This window comes from Cryptotermes secundus, unplaced genomic scaffold (assembly GCF_002891405.2).
Source record: "Cryptotermes secundus unplaced genomic scaffold, Csec_1.0 scaffold27, whole genome shotgun sequence".
Taxonomy (NCBI): domain Eukaryota; kingdom Metazoa; phylum Arthropoda; class Insecta; order Blattodea; family Kalotermitidae; genus Cryptotermes; species Cryptotermes secundus.
In genome coordinates, this window is record NW_019745078.1 from 544,706 (window position 1) to 563,459 (window position 18,754).

General features: G+C 41.5%; 1 protein-coding gene across 1 annotated transcript in view; it reads left to right on the forward strand.

The window, feature by feature from the left end:
- The first annotated feature begins 340 nt into the window (after positions 1-340).
- LOC111874816 (fibroblast growth factor 17) overlaps positions 341-18,754 on the forward strand; it is a 392,936-nt gene continuing 374,522 nt past the window's right edge. The window contains exon 1 of the mRNA XM_033755613.1: positions 341-629. The gene's annotated coding sequence lies outside the window, so the exon portion shown is untranslated. The remainder of the gene's footprint in view (positions 630-18,754) is intronic.

The window sequence follows — 18,754 nt, forward strand, 5'->3', positions numbered from 1 at the left end:
ATGAATATGAATGAGGAGTGCTACCCGCTATAACTGGGCATTTGGCATCTTGCCTTAAAATCTGGTCTTCCTTTTTTAGATAAACCTTCATATTCTTAAGTCCACGGTTACGAATGTACAAGCATAATTTGTATTCCTCCATTTTTTGTAAGGACTGTATGCCATTTGACGTTTGCATGCCCGTTCCTTCTCAGTTTCATGTCATGTGCCAATATTTCAATGCATTTCACTTTTAACTAACCTCGAAACTTTCGTTAATTATGTTGGTGTTGTGTGGAACTATTGGTAGTCCTGTTTTTCGAAGCGCACAGAGAAAGCAGAATTGGAGAGGAAAGAAAAAGTGCGCTTTTATGTCGTTCTGGATGTAAACAGGGTGTGTCGATTCGTGTGCGTGTGCAGTGACTTCTACACAGTAATAAATATAGCTAATATATTCCTATAATTAAGAAATCTAACAGCAGAGACAAATTTAGAGGAAAGTAAAATACCAGAACGCTTCAAGAAGCAGTGATGTATCTGTGAGTGCACATAACCTATCTCGGGCGTCCAGTGCGGAGAAGTCTGCAGGCACATCGTAGGGGGAACGGACGTACCAGCCTTTGATGGTGTCAAGTGTCAACGCATATCAGGTAACATACTTCGGAATCTATCTAGTGTCATAAGTAAACTGTGGCAATGATAACATAACCCACATAAACTTGTTGTATAGTGCCATGCTACAAATATTACTTTGAAATTTATGATTGATTATAAATGAAATATATGAAGCAATAAAAAGCTGGTAAACAGTTTGAAATACGTTGGAAAAGGAAGAAAAGCTGCACTAACGCTGTGTTCAATAATGTATCTACTGCTTCCACCACCCATAAAATTTAACATCCAAGTAAAATGTATAAATGTGAGCATGCAGCAGATTAAATCGGGAGGGTGCTTTTAAAGTTCAAATTGTACTCCCAGGATTCATGTTACGTTGAATATTTTCACAAAATATAATTCTAGAAAGATATTTAAACGTTGCGATTGTCTTGCAGTAGGCATTTTTTGGCAGAAGCAAAACGAACGTTCAACGCAGGAGTGTTTATTTTTATGTGCTCATTAGTGCTTCTTATAATGCTGAGATTGAAGGAAATCTGTAAATCTGTTAGTCGGTCTGTCTATAATGTTGATGACAGGAATTCAGTCGCTCGGTTTGCCCTCGCCAGCACAGGCATTCTTGGATTCAGGTCTCGTCGAGATAGGGTTGGAAGCCGAGAAGAGATGATGCTATAGTTGAGTTGACATTTGAAAAGGGTTCAGTTGAAGGATATTCGCCGCACAGTAATAACGTGGGCGCAGGAAGCTGAATAATGTCCACTGTTTGAAGCCGTTGCTAGGGAACAGCTGTTGTGGAAAGTGATTAGCATGTGTTGTAGTGATTTTTAAAATGTGGAGATGACCGATAGCGCTGTAACTATTTGTAGCTCCAAGTGGTGTATACAAGTGGTCAATAAATCCAATTCATCCAATCCACACCCCATCTATAGTCACATATAAATCGTGACAGTACGTATGTTGTAGTTTGATAACGACCTCTAAGTTCGAAACATATAATTAATTGCCATAAGATATTGTATGTAATTTACAATACTTGTATACAAAGTTGTACGAGACGGTATATATATATATACAATACTTGTATACAAAGTTGTACGAGACGGTATATATATATATANTATACACCACTTGGAGCTACAAATAGTTACATTAATATATATATATATATATATATGTGTGTGTGTGTGTGTGTGTAAAGAATTAATGGTTTATATTTTACACAATTTAATATTTGTTAGTCGAAACGTCGGATTAATGAAGTGATTACGATTTTCCGGAATTTATTATATTAATTTAGGATATTGTGTGCAGTTTTTGAAAGGTTTTCGAGGTCCGAAATTTTAAATAACCCTGCGTGGAAGTGCATCGCACTAACTCCAGCCCTCGCGTTGAGGTTCCCGATTCGCTTCCAGTTGCCTGCTTGTATTCTTTTGTCGTTTTTAGCTACAGAAGCAGACGGCAGTTTATTTGTGTGTTGAATGGGACTAATTCGGTGGACTCACATGCTGCTTCAGTTGGACAGTGTCTTCAATCACAAGTTTCATTCCATTCGAATAGAAGCCGGGAAATACGAGCATATTCGCGACATAGACGCCAAACAAAAATCGCAGCTAATCGCTGTCTGCTTCCTCTGATGCTCCGTATGCAGCCAGTCTCGTCACACTCCTCACGTTACAAATGTCTGAATTCGTTCGTGTATAACGTCTGGCATCCGACGAAACGGCTTTCGTTGCTCTGAACAGAGGGCTCAGAGCTGGGCTGTTTACCTCATTCATCCCTCCCTGACGGCTGGATACAAACTCGTTCCAGTATATTCTCATTCACGTACTTTACCTGTTAACAAGTTCACCAAAATTCAGTCACGGATGTCTTCTGGCTCTGAGATCTCCGAGTCAGTCTTCGAACTGGGACTTCGGTAAGCGGTAACATTTCGTTATGAATAAACAATCTTTAAAATGTAAAGGGCGATTAGGCAGTAGAGGAAATACGGCACGATGTTGCTGTTATGGCCTCTATACAGAAAGAAATCTCTTGTTGAATGCAAATGTTTGCAGAAATTAAGAGACATGTTTTGAGAAGCATGCAAATGGGAAGTGAAATCACATCTAGAAATTCACGATATTGTTTCAACGATAATGCACAATGTTTTGAGGAACAAGCCATGTTAAACAGAAACGACACAGAACATGTAAGAAACTCGCTTGGGATATTTTCTGGTACTTATTTCGACACAGTTCTTCCCCCCCCCCTTGGCACTACAGCCCCAGCGGGCCTAGGCCTACCTCCATGAACTTCGCAAGGCCTCTACCTGTACACAAACACAGAAAAACGCACACACACAAATTAACATCCATGCCGAGTGGGATTCGAACCCACGATCCCGGTTTCCAAGCGAGCGAAGACAGTACATAACACAGTTCTTTTGGTTACACCAATTTTCATCTGAATATTAAGTATAGGTAAGGTAAAGTTTTCCTTGTGCTTAACTAATTAAGCACTATGTCATGAAGGCGTATGGGGGAGTGATTGTATAGATCCATATTTTCTTGACCTCGACACTAGTTGGAGGTGAGTGGTCAAATTCACGCCCCGGCCGTTCAACCCTGAGGAAATAGCCTCCGGTACCCATTGGATAGGAGGTTGGGTGGACCTAGAGACGGTCTGGACGACGTGGAGAAGAGAAAATTCTTGAACCTACCGCGACTCGAACTCCGACCCCTCGGTCGTCCAGCCTGTAGCCAGTCGCTATACCGTCTACGCTATCCCGGCTCCTGAATATTAAGTATGTAACAGGAAAATAAATTCTTATTCAAGATCTTTTGAAGAGGTAATGCACTGTTACACAGCACGTCTGGTTTCCCTGACACGTTATTTGTAGATACACAAAGGACAAATTAAGTTGCAATAAACTAAGATTAAAGTCATGGTTGGCGCCTGTCTGGACGGGGGTTTGATTCCTGGCAGGGATTTGCTTCTTCCCCCGAAGTACAGATGGGCTCTTGAGCTGGTCTCTCCTCCTGCCCAGTGGACATCGAAGATAGAGTGGTCTAAGGTAGGAGCAGACCATTCACCTCCAATTAGTGCCGTGATTAAGAATGCGTGGAGCTTTATCTCCATTACTCCAGACGTCTTGTTGGCGTGATGCATAAGCACAGGAATCTCCTTATCTGTGTACATACACGCGTGTCTCTTGTACATCTGCGCGGAACCTATAAAATTGAAATTGCATGAAGTTATAATATTACGTGTTTTAACATTATTCTAGCTACAGATCCAGAGGTCCAGGGTTCGATTCTCGGTGCTACCAGATTTCCTGAAAAGTAGTGGGTCTGAAACGGGGTCCACTCAGCCTCATGAGGATAATTGAGGAGCCATTTCAAGGAAATAGCGGCTCCTGTCTACAAAACCGAGATTAACGGCCTTGGGGATCCGTTGCGCTGACCACGCGACACCCTCTATCCTCTAAAGTTGGCACTAACTTCGCCGACAAGCGGCGGTCGCTCGGTCGGTATAGTTTCTCTTGCGGACTATAGGCCACGGAGTTTATTTTGTTTGTTTGTGAAATTCATTTCCTTGGTCTGAAGGTGGAACCAGATTATGTTTGAGAAGGAAATGACGAGAACTGTGTTTCAACCCAAGTGAGGTGAAGTAACAAGGACTGGATAAAATTACTTAAAGCGGATGTTTACAATTTGTGTCATTCACCTAACATTGTTCAGTTGGTCGAGTGAAGAAGGACGAGATGGGAATTGAAAACGCAAATATATTCACCATTTTAGTTGGAACAGGATATAGACGGCGGAACACTATAAATCTTTGTTTTGAAGCATGAACTTGTACGTTCTGCTTGAGGATAGTATCCAGTGGAAGGCTTTTCTAATGATGATGGTGACGAACTTATGAGATTCCATAACGTTAAATTTCTTGAACACTGGAATAATGTCTCATCAATGCATCAGTTAAACCAAATAATTTATCCTCACTGTGTTTAATATTGTAACGTATTTAGACGGGTTTTGGATTAGATGATTGGTTTATTGACACTTTATTCTCGCAACAATTAAAGCGCTATCATTATTTCCACACTTTACAATTCACTGTTGAACACACACACACACACATTAGTGTCCTTAGTCTTCACTAGTCGTATCCTGGCAACGGATTTATGACAGTCTCACTATCAATTCAAATTACTTAAGAAGTCTTTTGCACAGCCTAATTCCTTTCTTGCCATTTCTTCTCAGTCACCTTCGACTGCCGACTCTCTCAATTTAATCTCAAGCTGCTACCAAGCTCATATTCTGGCAGGATGGCGTCTCGAAACTCAACTCAGTTCTTCTCAAAGTAAACGTCACCTTTCGACTGCGACTACGACTAACAACTTTGCACAGACCACGCAGAAAACAGCCTCTGTCGTTGGGAAGGCGTGTTTACAGCGCCGTTGCATAGCAACGGAATTTACTCGATTTTTCAGCTTGCGTATTCGTTGCCGCGGGAATGTGTTTACCGAGTCTTTGCCTAGCAATGGACTTGTATTCTTACTTCGCTATTCAGGCTTTAGGGCGTCATGTCAGAATATAGTAGAACATGACATGCCAGGATAACATAGTCTTACGGAGGTTGTCTGCCCGTAGCGGATGATCAGACTTTCATTGAGCGAGAGCGGATTGGATGCACAAGTTTGAAGGAACTGTTTCCGCAAGAGTAGTGCTCTCACCGAAAGCTAAACTCGATTGTACACTGCGTTCGGTTTCTAAATTGGTTCAGAATATTATTAGCGGTTCTCACACGTTTGAAGCAGTTAATTACATGTTATAGCACTTGGAAAATACATAGCTTAATTTATTTAATTCTCTTGTCAATTAATTTTTATTATTTATTGCTAGTGGGGTGGTACTAAGTATCTTGTACTGCGGCCACTTCTGGCCTATTGTACCACTTGTCAATGAATAATGATTCATATATTTCTCGAATGTACAAGGTTATTTTGAGTCGATTTAAAAATATAATACAAACAGATAACAATTTTCAAAGGAATTGCTGAAAAGTGCGAACGAAAATTTATGTCATCCCAAACAAGCTGCATTGTTATACCAGTACCACAGTTTGAGAAACTCTGGTATATATTGTCCCTTCCAATCCAGCAAGAATCGTTCTTCCATCCTTCTTTTGAGTTTATTGTCCTTACTGGATTCGTATCACACGTTTCTCTTCTATTGTGGTTCGAAAGGGAAACCTTCGATACACGTACTTCATGAAATCGAAAGCAAAAGGATTTAAAAATAGCTGACGTGCACTAACATTCAAGCGAACCACGCTCTAAAATAAATCATTGTTAAAGTCCCACGTCAGGTTGTTTTACCCAGATAAGAGCATGTTATATATATGTGTGTATATCGGGCGAACACGGGCGGTGGGAGAGAGGTCATCAGAGGCGAGATACCAAGATTAAGAGTGCTCTACCTGTACTGCCTAATCGAATATATTGTGACATGTAGGCCCTTTCTAGGAAACGAATAGGCAAACACGTTGCCACGGAAAGGTTGATTCCTGGAAACCAACTGATTAAGAAACACGGATACTGAAGGTTGTAATCACATAGAAAACCAAACTGTTGCTTAGGAATGAAGATATTGTTTTCGAGACAACGCATTCACGAAGAACAGTACTGGAACCCTTGGAAGTGGTAATGTCTGCTAGGTTCTCAGGCAGTTATAAAAGGGGAGTTCATTCGTGAATTCGAGAGATTCAAATTCAGACAGGAGTCATAGATTCATTCGTAAGAGAATTCAGAAGGCAGTTCAATAGTTGAAGCGTTACCAGATAAGCTTCGTTAACAAGCAACGACTAATGAAGCAGACTTGAAAACATTATTTTATGTGTTATGTTTACAGTAATCTTTAGAGTGTTATAATTATTGTGGGTGTTCAATAAATATATTCACCAATCCAAATTCCGTCTGCAGTAACTAATGTACGTGACAATATTCGTCCATATTTATTAAAATATTTATCAGATATCTGTATTCACGAGATAAATGAATTGTTTTTAGATTAAGCCTACTGAACAACAGTACCGGCTGCAGAGGTAAAATATTACCGGATGAAATGGAAAACTCGTGAATGATAAATAGGTATGGAATTGGGAGGTGGACGTGGCCTATTTCAGTAGATTATCTTGACATTCTTTTGTGTTGACTGAAGATAACGGATAATCCGTTCAAGATCGACAAATACAAACTAGTGCATTACTGCTTGAGCTAATGTCTTTGTAACAAAGCTACCAGTTGATTGGTTAGACCTCTCGTATTGATTAACCTCGAGCCACTTATTATAGACTTGTGTCATTCATGTTCAGATGATGGTGTCCTAACATAAGTCGTGGGTGACATAATGAATGAGAAGCGTACTAATAGATTGGCGAATGTTTTTGAATCAGATAGTACTATACGCGGCCTCTATCACCCGATCTATCGAGAACATTCGTATCGCTTGTGGATAGTCGATATACTCCAATCTTTATGTGTTCATCTCTTATCGAATAACTACAGTTTCTTAAAGAAATCACATCCAATTTTCTGAATTCTCTTAGCATAGCCGCCCGCGCGATGGTGAATAAGTAGGAGCGAAACACACTTTTTACAGAAGAAGAATGGCTCGGCTATTGCAGCAGCAGGAGACGAGATAAGCTGCAGTTCGACAGATGGGCGTGGGCCTCCTACAGTTTTCCTGTCCAGTATCGCACACAACATTGCCTGATTAAAATATCCTTGCTCATTAACAGCAAGAGTACGGCAGGTACTTCAGTGTTTCTTAGTACGAGGCATAGTCAGTAAATAGGTCACAAATGGATCTAAAACGTAAAACATGTGACATTCGAAACTGAAAAAAAAAGACATTTGTTTCTCGACATATCCTCTACCAACACTGATACGCTTGTCCCAAGGCTTTACCAGTGCTTCGAAACCCGCAGAATAGAAGTCTTTTGGCAGTTGTGTCAGCCACTTCAGCACATGGTCGGGCAACATCTGCGACTTTCGAACGTCCTTGAGAGAATTTCTCGGCCCAGTTGTTAACCGCTTCATGAGAGAAGTACTTCCCCCCGTAAACAGAAAATACTTCTTTATGAATATCCTTTGCAGTGAGTCATTTTGCCCACAGAAAGACGTACAAATGAACGCTGCTCTTCGGTAGGTGGTCCCTGAAGCACGATCGCCATTTTGAATGCTGGAACTAGCTGCTGAACATGCGCATACGCTTCTGCCACCTAGACTGTCATGAAGACTGACTGTGCTCCTACACAGTGATACACGTAGTAACCTATTACGTCCATTACAGCTATTTTACTCCCATTTGTAACCTGTTTACTGACTCCCTCGTATTATCCACTGAAGTACCATTCAGTGTACTAACGCCCACCAAACCATTTAGTCGTAAAATACAGTTGTGCCTGTGCTTAATTAATTAAGCACCAGGCCTGAAGGCGTATGGGCGAGTAAATGTATAGACCTACGTATCCTTGTTCTCGGCACCAATTGGAAGTGAGTGGCCCCCGGTACCCGGATAGGGAGCTAGGTGGGCCCCAGAACCGACCTGAACAACGTAGAAAGGAGAAAATCTTACCCCTGCCAGGACTCGAACTCTGAGCCCTCGGTGGTTCAACCCCTATCCAGTTGCTATACCGACTGCTCTATCCCGGCTTCAACCATTTACTCTTATTATTTTTTTTTGTTTATTGTGTAGAGTTTATTTAACGATGGTTTCAATAGTAGTATAGTTTCGAATGGTAGGATGGTTAGTGAGTAATGAATTGGAAAGGATAATGATTGTACTTAAATATTTACTTAACGACGCTAGGCCGTGCCATAGCTCAGGCGGTTAGTCGTCGGCTTCCAACCGCGGCGACCCGGGTTCGAACCTAGCTCAGGTCATGTGGGATTTGTGGTGGACAAAATGACACTGGGGTAGGTTTTCTCCGAGTACTTCAGTTTCCCCTGCTAATTCTCATCCCACCGACTACTTCTAACATATCATCATCTATCATCCGGGGCTTGTATAATAGGCCGACTTACCAAGTGGACTCAGTCTCACTCCACCCCAAGAAACTAAGAAAAGGGAAAACTGCTTAACGTCGCTATGAGCAGCCGATGCTCAGTTGCGTCGAACAATTGAACGACAGCGCGACGAAATGGAAAAGATGTACAAGGAGCGATCGTCGCCTCGTTATGGTACTATCCCAGCGTTCGCCTTGAGGTACAACACAGAACTACAAAGAAAAATCAGAATAACCAGTTTTCAAGCCTAGACTCGAACCGGACATCTCCCATAGTCCGTCCAAGTTTCAAGCCTCTTGTAACGCTTCGTGACTTACAACGAAACCAGTGAATAAACAAACAATAACCTGTCATTTTTAGCCTGCTTTTCTTTTCTAAGTTAGAAAGTAAGTTTTGAGCTCAACATGCCCTTTGTATGTCCCCATTTAAATTTTTGAGCTGGTTGACCGTTTTTCTCGGCAATTGGAAGCCACACTGACATGTATCATAACTTCCTACAATTAATGACAAAAGAGCGGACGCGCAAAATTATGAGGTGAAGTGACGTTTAATTTAAAATTATGAAATACTCTCTGATAATATGCTTCTCAATAATATGCAACGTTTATGAAAGTTAACTCCGTGGCTTTCAGTTCGCAATTGAACTATACCGACCGAGTGACCGCCGCTTGTCGGCGAAGTTAGTGCCAACTTTTGCGGATAGAATGTGTCACGTAGTCAGGGCAACGGATTCCCAGTGACGTTAATCTCGGTTTTCTAGATCGGATTGTTAAAGTAATACTTTGTAAAATGTAAAATAACAACATTGCTGTCGTGCAATAATTTTCTTTAGGTTTCGGCTTGATGGACGGTAACTATTGAACCAAACGTGCCAGGCACGTCAAATTTGGTACCAACATACATCATAAATATACCTATCGATTATGTATGAAACATTTTTTAAGTCAACGGTTAAAAATATGGCGGCAGTGCGAACCTTTTGGGGTTATACTCGGTAGATTTATTTGAATGGAATCCGTAGCTAAATAATGTCCTTCTCCAGATGATGATGATAGTAACACTCGATTGTACGGCTATAAATCTATTTTATAGGAAAGGAGACATATGAGAGATTTGAGTGTCTCCGTCCATAACTACAGGATGTGACGCCGTGCTGCTCGCGTGCTTGCTCAACTTAACTTTCACCCCTGAAGATGGAAACAGTACGTTCCTCAGAAACTTCAGTAGATCTCTATTAAACTACACGGTACTACTAACCGGAAGGCGGTACTCATCAGGGTTTATGAGTTCTGCTCAGAACTCCGTGTTTCATTCAACGCATAGAGCTGATTCGAATAGACGCAGGGTGTACCTTATCTCGCTGGAGCCAGAAGGACAAATTCGTTAATATATGTCAGAAACCTCTTATGTGGAGCAATTCTTTGTTTCAGTTGCACAAATCCACAGTAATTAGTGCGTCTGATTGCGGTATTCAGGGTAGAGGCGAAATCCTGGTGCGGTAGACAACGGGAGCAGCAAGTGGCCACACAGCCTGGCCAGTCATCTGTCAGTGTTATCTCCACAAACGAACCTAATTGTGAGCACTGACGGAGCCGTGCTCCATGGTTTGCATTCAGGAAATTCCAGTATTCTTGCAACAGCGGAATAAGTATTATCCCTGGGCCGTAGCACTCATGTCTCGTATTCAGGGAGTCTCCGGTTTGGATCTTGCTCCGAGACCGCTAATCTAAGGATTTCTTGCACTTATCCGCATTGTGACTTGATCCCCCTCTTAAGTTCAAGAAATTATTTAGGAAACTTCTCAGATGACGGGGCCATATGAAGTTGAGTGGTGCGAATCCTCCCGACATATTGTTCGGTCTCATAGGTGCAAGTATATACGTTGATTTGATGCTGATAAGTCGCTGGCTTCCCACCTCCGCGGCCCGGGTTCGATCCCGGGTCTGGTCAAGTGGGATTTTTGGTGGACAGAGTGGCGCTGGGGCAGGTTTTATTCGAGTACTTCGGTTTCCCCTGCCAATCTTCATTCCACCATTTGCTCCACAATCACCCTCTCCTTTCATCTGGTGCTGTTACAATAGGCCAGAAGTGGCCGCAGTACAAGGGACTAAGTCCCATCCCACTAGCCATAAACAATGGTGCTGATGATAATAATAACAATATGCTGTAGGATATTGTGACACGACGGCTGAAAGCCGGAACAGTGGAGGCGTAGCAGACGTCCATTGCCGAGCAACGGATAGGAATAGCAACGAACGAGTCGGTGCCAGGTATCAAGTTAATAAACCCGAGACATTTCGTAGCAACGAATACGCTTGTATAAATCAAAGTGTTGCCACTAGATTAACACACGTTTCACGGTAACGGATGAAACAGAATAACAGAGGAACCGTTAACTGTTAGAAGCGGTCATCTCTATTCGGGCCACGTGGCAGTTATAAAAGGGAGTTGATTCATACATTCAAAGCAGTGAGAGATTATTCGGCGAGATTCGTCGGACATAGACGTTAAGAAGGAATTCAATGTGTGAGCAGTTATAATTGACTGTAATTGTAATAGAGGCGTCCAATAAATCCGATCCTCAAATCTAGAACCCACAATTATTTGTCACGCAACCCCCTAATACTTGGAAGATGGTATTGTTACGTAGTATGTGTGACTATAGTCGGGGTTTTGGATAATTTGTTTTATTGACCACTTACAGATAGTAACTTCAAATATCATCAAATCACTGTCGCCGATTTCCACACTTTACAAATAAGTATGTCTTTCAGCCTACAGCGTCTTAACTGGACATTTCCTAGTAATAGCTTCTAACAATAGTTAGTCCTGTGCTTCTGGATTAAAGGCGGCTCCCTTCCAACTGAACTATTCCTGCTTGAGACTCGCGTACAGAACTGAGTCTTTCTTATAACCCAGTATCAGAGTTACTTTAACTTTAACGGTTAACGGCCAATTAGTTCATCTTGGCGACAAGCTCCTTAAGACTGACGACTAGGATTTTTTTCCAACTGCGCTCTTGCCGTTATAGCCCTTATGTAACATCTTCTCTGATGAGAGGATGGGTCTGCTGTTTACAGTTGCTGCTGACCATATTTTACTGTCCCCGACTCGAGACTCCCCCAACATGGAGGGCCAGGCCCCTGTATTTATATCCCCCAGGAAGAGGGTGACCCAATTATACCCCCAGGCACTGGGTTCCCTTTTCGTCGCCTCCTACGATTCGCAGGGCTATGGTGGAGGTATTCGAATCCGTCTCCACTCGAGTATCTTATAACCCCTCTGCACGGACCGAGTTAAAAGCACTATTTCCAACAGTACTCGTATTGTTGTGCGTTTTTCCATTGCCACTGAGCCGTTGCCTAGAAATTGATCTAGTATATTTGCTCATCTCGCGATCGTTGCATGGTAACGGCTCTACACGTTACATTATATTGCGTCCTCAGACTTCATAATACCGAGTAACTAATCAAATATAGTTTACTGCGACATTAAAAGAAGCTTAAATTCTGAAATTTCCTGTTGTCATTAGTTTTGAAAACTGTTAGCATCCCGTCTGCTTTCCAAAACAAGACAACAGTTGTAACATGTAAGATTTTAGGTTCTCACAGCGTCGCTTATAAACAGTTCTGTCCTCTGGGATGTACCTCCTTGGAGTCCATTGAAAATCAACTAAGATTTCGGAAGAACATGTCACCTCCATCATCAAGGTCGAAGAATAAGTGGAGCAAGAAACCAGCATAAAGGAGTTTGGTGCTTGTTTCAAAATGGTTATGTCTTTGGGTTACCCATCGACACTAAAAACGAAAGCAACATATTCCTCCGAAACGTCCATTGAGTTTCAACGGGCTACACAGCCTTGCATCTCAGAAGATACGCAGAGCTCTTACAAATGTTTAATGTTCTTGTATGGGTTTGAAACATGTCTTTTATTTTTTATGAAAGGACATGAATTGCAGTTGTTTGAAGCAAAAGAGCTCAGAAAATTGGAGCTATGAAGCCTGAATTAAGTGTTCAGTTCAGGATATTACGTAAGGGTGAACTTCAATAGTCATGTAGGTCACCTGATATGGTATGTGAAATAGGTGATAGATATGGTAGTGAAATGTTGGGGACACAGTAGGGTGGGAATCTGACTAGGATGGAGGAAATGAAGAATTTTGATGAGGAAACCCCTTCGAAAATGAGCATATAGAAGACCATGACGGAGATAGGATGGCACTCATTGTTGAGGTTCTAGGGAGGAAGATTATGAAGTTGGACGTGGTTGAAAGTGCCTCAGTATCATGTTAATTATAGGTACATTTATCAGCGGTGTTGAACCTTCTGGTTCTGTTATCGCAGTGATGATCTCTTAAGGGGGCGTTTAGTTTCCCCTTTCCTCATTAGTAATTTTCTACATGTTGATTTATCTTTGATTTACTTGATGAAATCAGTTGCCTTATAAGGAACCTTAAATAGTTAAACAAGATGAGAGACATAACCGACATTTTATGAAGTTCCAGTAATACCAACTTCGCTATAGGCCTGTGGATATAAATTTTTGTCATATAAAGCAAGAGACATAAATGGAATACAATCAGTTGAGATGAGATGCTTAAGAACAGTTGAAAGCAACACCAGACTAGACCATATTAAGAATGAAGATATCAGGAAATAAACGAAAATACAGTCAGTACAAAATAAAACAGACTAAAACAAAAATGGATGAAGCATCTGAATACAATGGNTATCGTGCTTTATAACAGGTGCTGAAGACGTCCCCCTTCTGCTTGCAAACATGCCTCGCATCGCATAAATAAATCATGCGACATTTTCTGAAGTTGTTCCACGGTAATTGAACTAATTACGCGTGTTATTTCATACTGCAGAGCTTCAGTGTTGTGAGGATTATCCTTGTAGACTTTTCCCTTTAGGTTTCCCCAAAGATAAAAGTCGCAGACACTGAGATGTGGGGATCTTGGAGGCCCCAGTCCACTACTGAGTATTCTGTCTTCAGACATTTCCCGTATTGCGACCATGGTTACATTAGCCGTATGTGCTGTAGCGTTGTCTTGCTGAAAATACCCATATTGTCTCTCCCCAGCAGTCAGCTGATTGAAGAAGGGATTCAGTATATCATTAACATAGCCGTCAGAGTTCACAATTTCGTGGAAGAATAAAGGGCCACGGACTTACAGCAGAGCACACCCCCACCATTTCACCCTGTAATGGCACTTGCTGTATAGCGTGAGCATTTTCATCGCTTCATATTCTCACATTTTGTGCATTGACATGACCACTAACGTGAAACAACGCTACATCAGTCATGAACAGAAGCTGTGGATCCACGATTCCATCGTGCATTTTGCAGCAGCCAGTTGCAAAAACGAATTCTTGCTGCATAATCTGGTTGTTTCAGCTCATGCACAACTGTTATTTTATACGGGGCGAAATTTGATTCATTTTGTGACTGTGAAAGTAGATCCTAGCGAAACACCGGTTTCCTGTGCTAAGCGTCTTCACGATATTCGAGGACTTGTCTGTAGTCGTGCCTCATTATTCCAAACCTTTTCTTCAGTCAGCACAATCCTCTTCGATTGCTTCTGTATGTCACACACTGATCATGTGGCAATTTTTCTGTAAGTATCTTTCCTTCAAAAAGTTTCGACAATAAACATACGGTGTTCAGTAGTGAACTTCATTTCAGTATAAATGTCGACCCAATATCGAGACCTTTAACACAGACTGCCACTTAATACAGTGACAAGACCAGACCACCTGACGGCGCCCCGTTTATCGGCGTTAGTGACTCATTCTGCTATCGGCAGTTACAGCAGCAATCTGTGAGAAATGTTGTGCACGTTCTACGCTGCTGCCAAGTTTCCTCTATCATTGAACGCACTGTATTCCTTCTATAGTTTTTAATCCGGAGTTATTTCAGAAGTGTTTTAGTTATTCTCTATCCCGGCAGAGTGGATCCTGTCGTTCGTCTTTGAAATGTCATCTCATTTCATGGTATATTTTTATCATATTGCCTCATTGTCTACGTTGATTACAGACGTAACAAAAGAAATTAGCGACAAGTAAATATAACGAGGGGGAGGAGGAGGGGGGGAAGAACAAAGGAGATTGAGCCATCTTTGAACAAGGTGTGACCTCTCGGGGTCAGAGGATGTGGGTTGCTGTCATCAGCCATTACTATGACTTCACACTTCACCGCTTGTTAATGCAACTCGACAGATAGACAGACAGACACCTCATCGCCCGACTCATTTGTTGCGTAAGCATCATCTCACGAGTTTCCGTCAAGATGCTGTTTTAACATCTCAGACTTTTCGATTAATACTGGAGGCTAGTAATAATTTTCATTTGCGTTGCTGGACGATTCCATTTCGAAGTGACAGCCCGTTCGATACGCTCCAGAAAGATAAGCTGTACCGCCAGACACTGTGAAATAGCAATGCAGTGTCCTACAGTAAATATTGTCCATTCCTACTTATTTTGATTTGGTTTCATTTTAAGGGCAACCTTGTTCACAGCAGTCCGCCACTGAACCAAATTCTGAGTTAGTTGAATCCAATTCACTATTTTTCTATGAACAGATTTTAATGTCGCCTTGTCACCTACTTCCAGGTCCCCCCCCCCCGAAGTTCAGCAGCCAAAATATTGTATTGCATTCTTACTTTCCCATGTGTTCTACATGTCCTGCACTTCTTACACACTATTTTTTTTTCGCCCCAACAAAATAATGTAGTTTTATTTTACTCTAAACTGGAGTACGCCATTGCATTCCAGTCTGCATGATCACCGTTCTGATGGAGGAAGCAAGCAAGTCATTATCGAACAAGGCCTTAAACTCGAGCACACGCCCCTATTCACACACACACTCGTAATAGTGCCCATGCTCGTTTGTATGACTGGCTGGTAGGCTAGACGGTAGAGAGAGAAGTAAAAAAGGCTAGGACACTTTACATTTCAATTGTCAGGATTCAGAAGAACTCCATTATGTCGTGCAACTTTGTATTTCTGGAGCCAGCAGTTGTTAGCTCTCTGCAGGCCTACAGACTGAAATATAGTGTTAAGGTTACCATAACCTCAGACTGTAAACTGACCCCATGGACGAAATGCTATGCTTCATCATATTGTACAATATGTACGTGTAGAGACCTCCTGTTGATACACATGCGGATTATACGCCGATTGTAGAAATTTGGGGTGGTGTTCCCCAGCTGTTAGTGGAAACATCGCATAACGTCGGTTAAAACCAAGAATATGCGGCGCAGATCCCAGAAGACGACTTTATTCATAGTCATCGCCGTGAAAACCTCAAAACTTAAATTAAATTAGTTTGGAAATGAAGTAGAGAGGACATACAGTAGATGGCAGGAAATATAAATTTCTTAATAAACTGGGAGTTGTGTTTATGACGATAGCAACAACTTTGTGTGTGCCACCCCTGGTTCAAATTTTATCTGAGGCCGTGGGCACTCGGAGTACGCTGCCGATAAGTAAGCTCGTGAATCCCCCGGAGGTGTGTAGTTTAGTTCAATCTAATGGCTGAGAGCGTCCAGTAAACTATCAGCTTCAGAATGTGCGACAGAAATGTGGTCTTATTTTCTACATAAAGAATGGACTACCTGCACAACGGTGGTAATATTTCATACCAGATTTTTTTATATAAAATACCGTCTGCTTCCTTGTTGCTAAACACCGACCAATTAAAAATGACATTTATTTGGGTCATTTATCATATTCAACTCCTACTCGCGTGTCTCTGAGAGGTACATACTTAATTGCCACATCATCTGAGGTAGTCTGGCTCTTTCGTTGCGGCTATGACGCTACCGAATATGACGAAATAAAGCCCACGGAAGGAATACATATATAGGGTGAGCCTTTTAGCGTGAACTTTAGTTTATCGTTGTACTATAATTATGTTGCTCATTACTTGAGATATATTTAATATTGTCACATATTAGGGGGAGGGGCACGCGCTAGAGTAGCTGATTGAGGCACTACGCTACAAGCCGGAAGGCCTCGAATTCGAGTCCCAATGAGATTATTGTTTTCTTTTTTCAATTTACCTAATCCTTCCAGCCGCATTACGGCCCTGGGGTTGACTCAGCCTCTAGCAGAAATGAGTACAAGGAATTTTCTTGGGGGAGGGGGTGAGAGTCACTCCCTGGTATATAACCTCGGGTCGGACTCCATAGAAAAAACTTCCATTGCCTAGCAATGGACGTCTACTCTTTTTGCGTATTGTAGATTATACCTAGCAACCGGCTGCTTACCCCGAATCAGTCTCCGCGTGAAGGTGTTGATCGAGTCTTTGCCTAGCAATGACTCTGTACGTCATAATATGTATGGCATTATGGGGGTTTGCTTAACAAATGTGCGTTTCACCAAGCAGCAAACAAGTAACAACTAGGAATGAAGTTGAGTGCATATTGCACACCTTAGGGCAGGTTTCAAATTTCGTCGTTTGAAAACAATTCAGGATCCCTTCTAATTCACTCTTATTGAACTTTAGACTTGTTTTGTGAGGATTCAAATTTCTCTGCCGTAAGTCCACATTGGAAATGTCATCTTCATTTGTATCTTGCTCTGGTTTCCTTTCTTAAGACATTCAGAATGTTCTGCATTGCATGCGAATTTACGACAGTTTAGAGCCTAGTTCTCACCTGTATGCCTGTCATGCACGCAGCACAGCTCAAATAATATTAAGGGTTTACTTTTCGTATCAGTTTTTAATATTGCATAATTTTATCTTAAAATATTCTCATAAAGATGTATAAATTTGTTTTAGTTTATGAACTAGGCTCTAAATTATATTCTTTACTAAATAAATACTTCGGAGGGGCGCTGTGATTTTTTTTTAAATGAACACAAATGAGTAGACATTCTTAATAAGATTTATTGAAATACGAATCATTATGTTCAAATTTTAGACAAATTAGTTACAGATAAAAATATAAATAAGACGTTATGAGGCAGGACAGCGCTGGCGATATAGTGATTGGCTACAAGTTGGACGGCCGAAGGGTTCGGATTTTGACTCCCGGTAGGGATAATAGTTTTCTCTTCTCCACGTCATCCAGACCAATTCTAGGGCACACACAGCCTACTACCCTATGAGTAACAGAGGCTTTCTCCGTGGGTAAAACAACCAGGGCGTAAAGCTGAGCACTCACCTCCAACTAGTGCCGAGGTCAAGAAAATGTGAATCTATACATCCACTCCCGCATACTTGTACGTCTTCATGGCTTAGTGCTGAATTAGTTACTTAAGCGAACTTGGTAAAATAAAGTGTTGATGCTATTCCCAAAAACCCGCAATGTTTTTAATAAGTGGATAATGTATTTGTATTAGTTATGGAATGCATGTAGTGATAATGACGTTAGGGAGCTCTAAGTTGGTCAACCTGAACCAAGTTCCTTTGAGGAAATTTGTTATTGTACCTGTTTATAAAAAGGGCAATAAAGCTGACTTTCTTTAATTATCGAGGAATATCACTGTTATCGCTGCGTACACAATGTTACCAAATACTCTAGCAGATATTTTTTCTTTCGTCAGATCCTGCAGAATGAATTTCGAATGCAGTGGAACAGTGAATGAGCTATTTATGGATTCCAAAGAAAGCTAGAAGTTAGATGCACTGTGCAGTATTATAATTCAATTAAACAATTTGGGCTAAGGAGAAATTTTGCTTGCATTTCCTATTTACTGTGGTCTGAAACATGGAAATGTCTTGTTGCAGTTACTCTTCAGTTTCAATTAGACTATGTCATTATATATTTCCACAAAAGCTAAGATTCGTTGCGCTGACCACGCGACGCCCTCTATCCGCTAAAGTTTGTCGTAACTTCGCGGATTAGCGGCGGTCGCTCGGTCGGTATAGTCCTTGCGGACTCAAACCACGGACTTTGTTTGTTGTTTTGTGATGAACAACGGACGTCATCGGGTTTTCCTGCCAGAACGGCTCACTCTGTATATGTTACGTTGAGATAAACGGGTGATGTAATTAAGTGCACTTACTTGCAGTCTGGTAGTATATAATACTGTGTCGGGTCAATTACTAGCACTAGAAGATTTATCCCTTCTACTGACTGGGACGAGACCTACCAC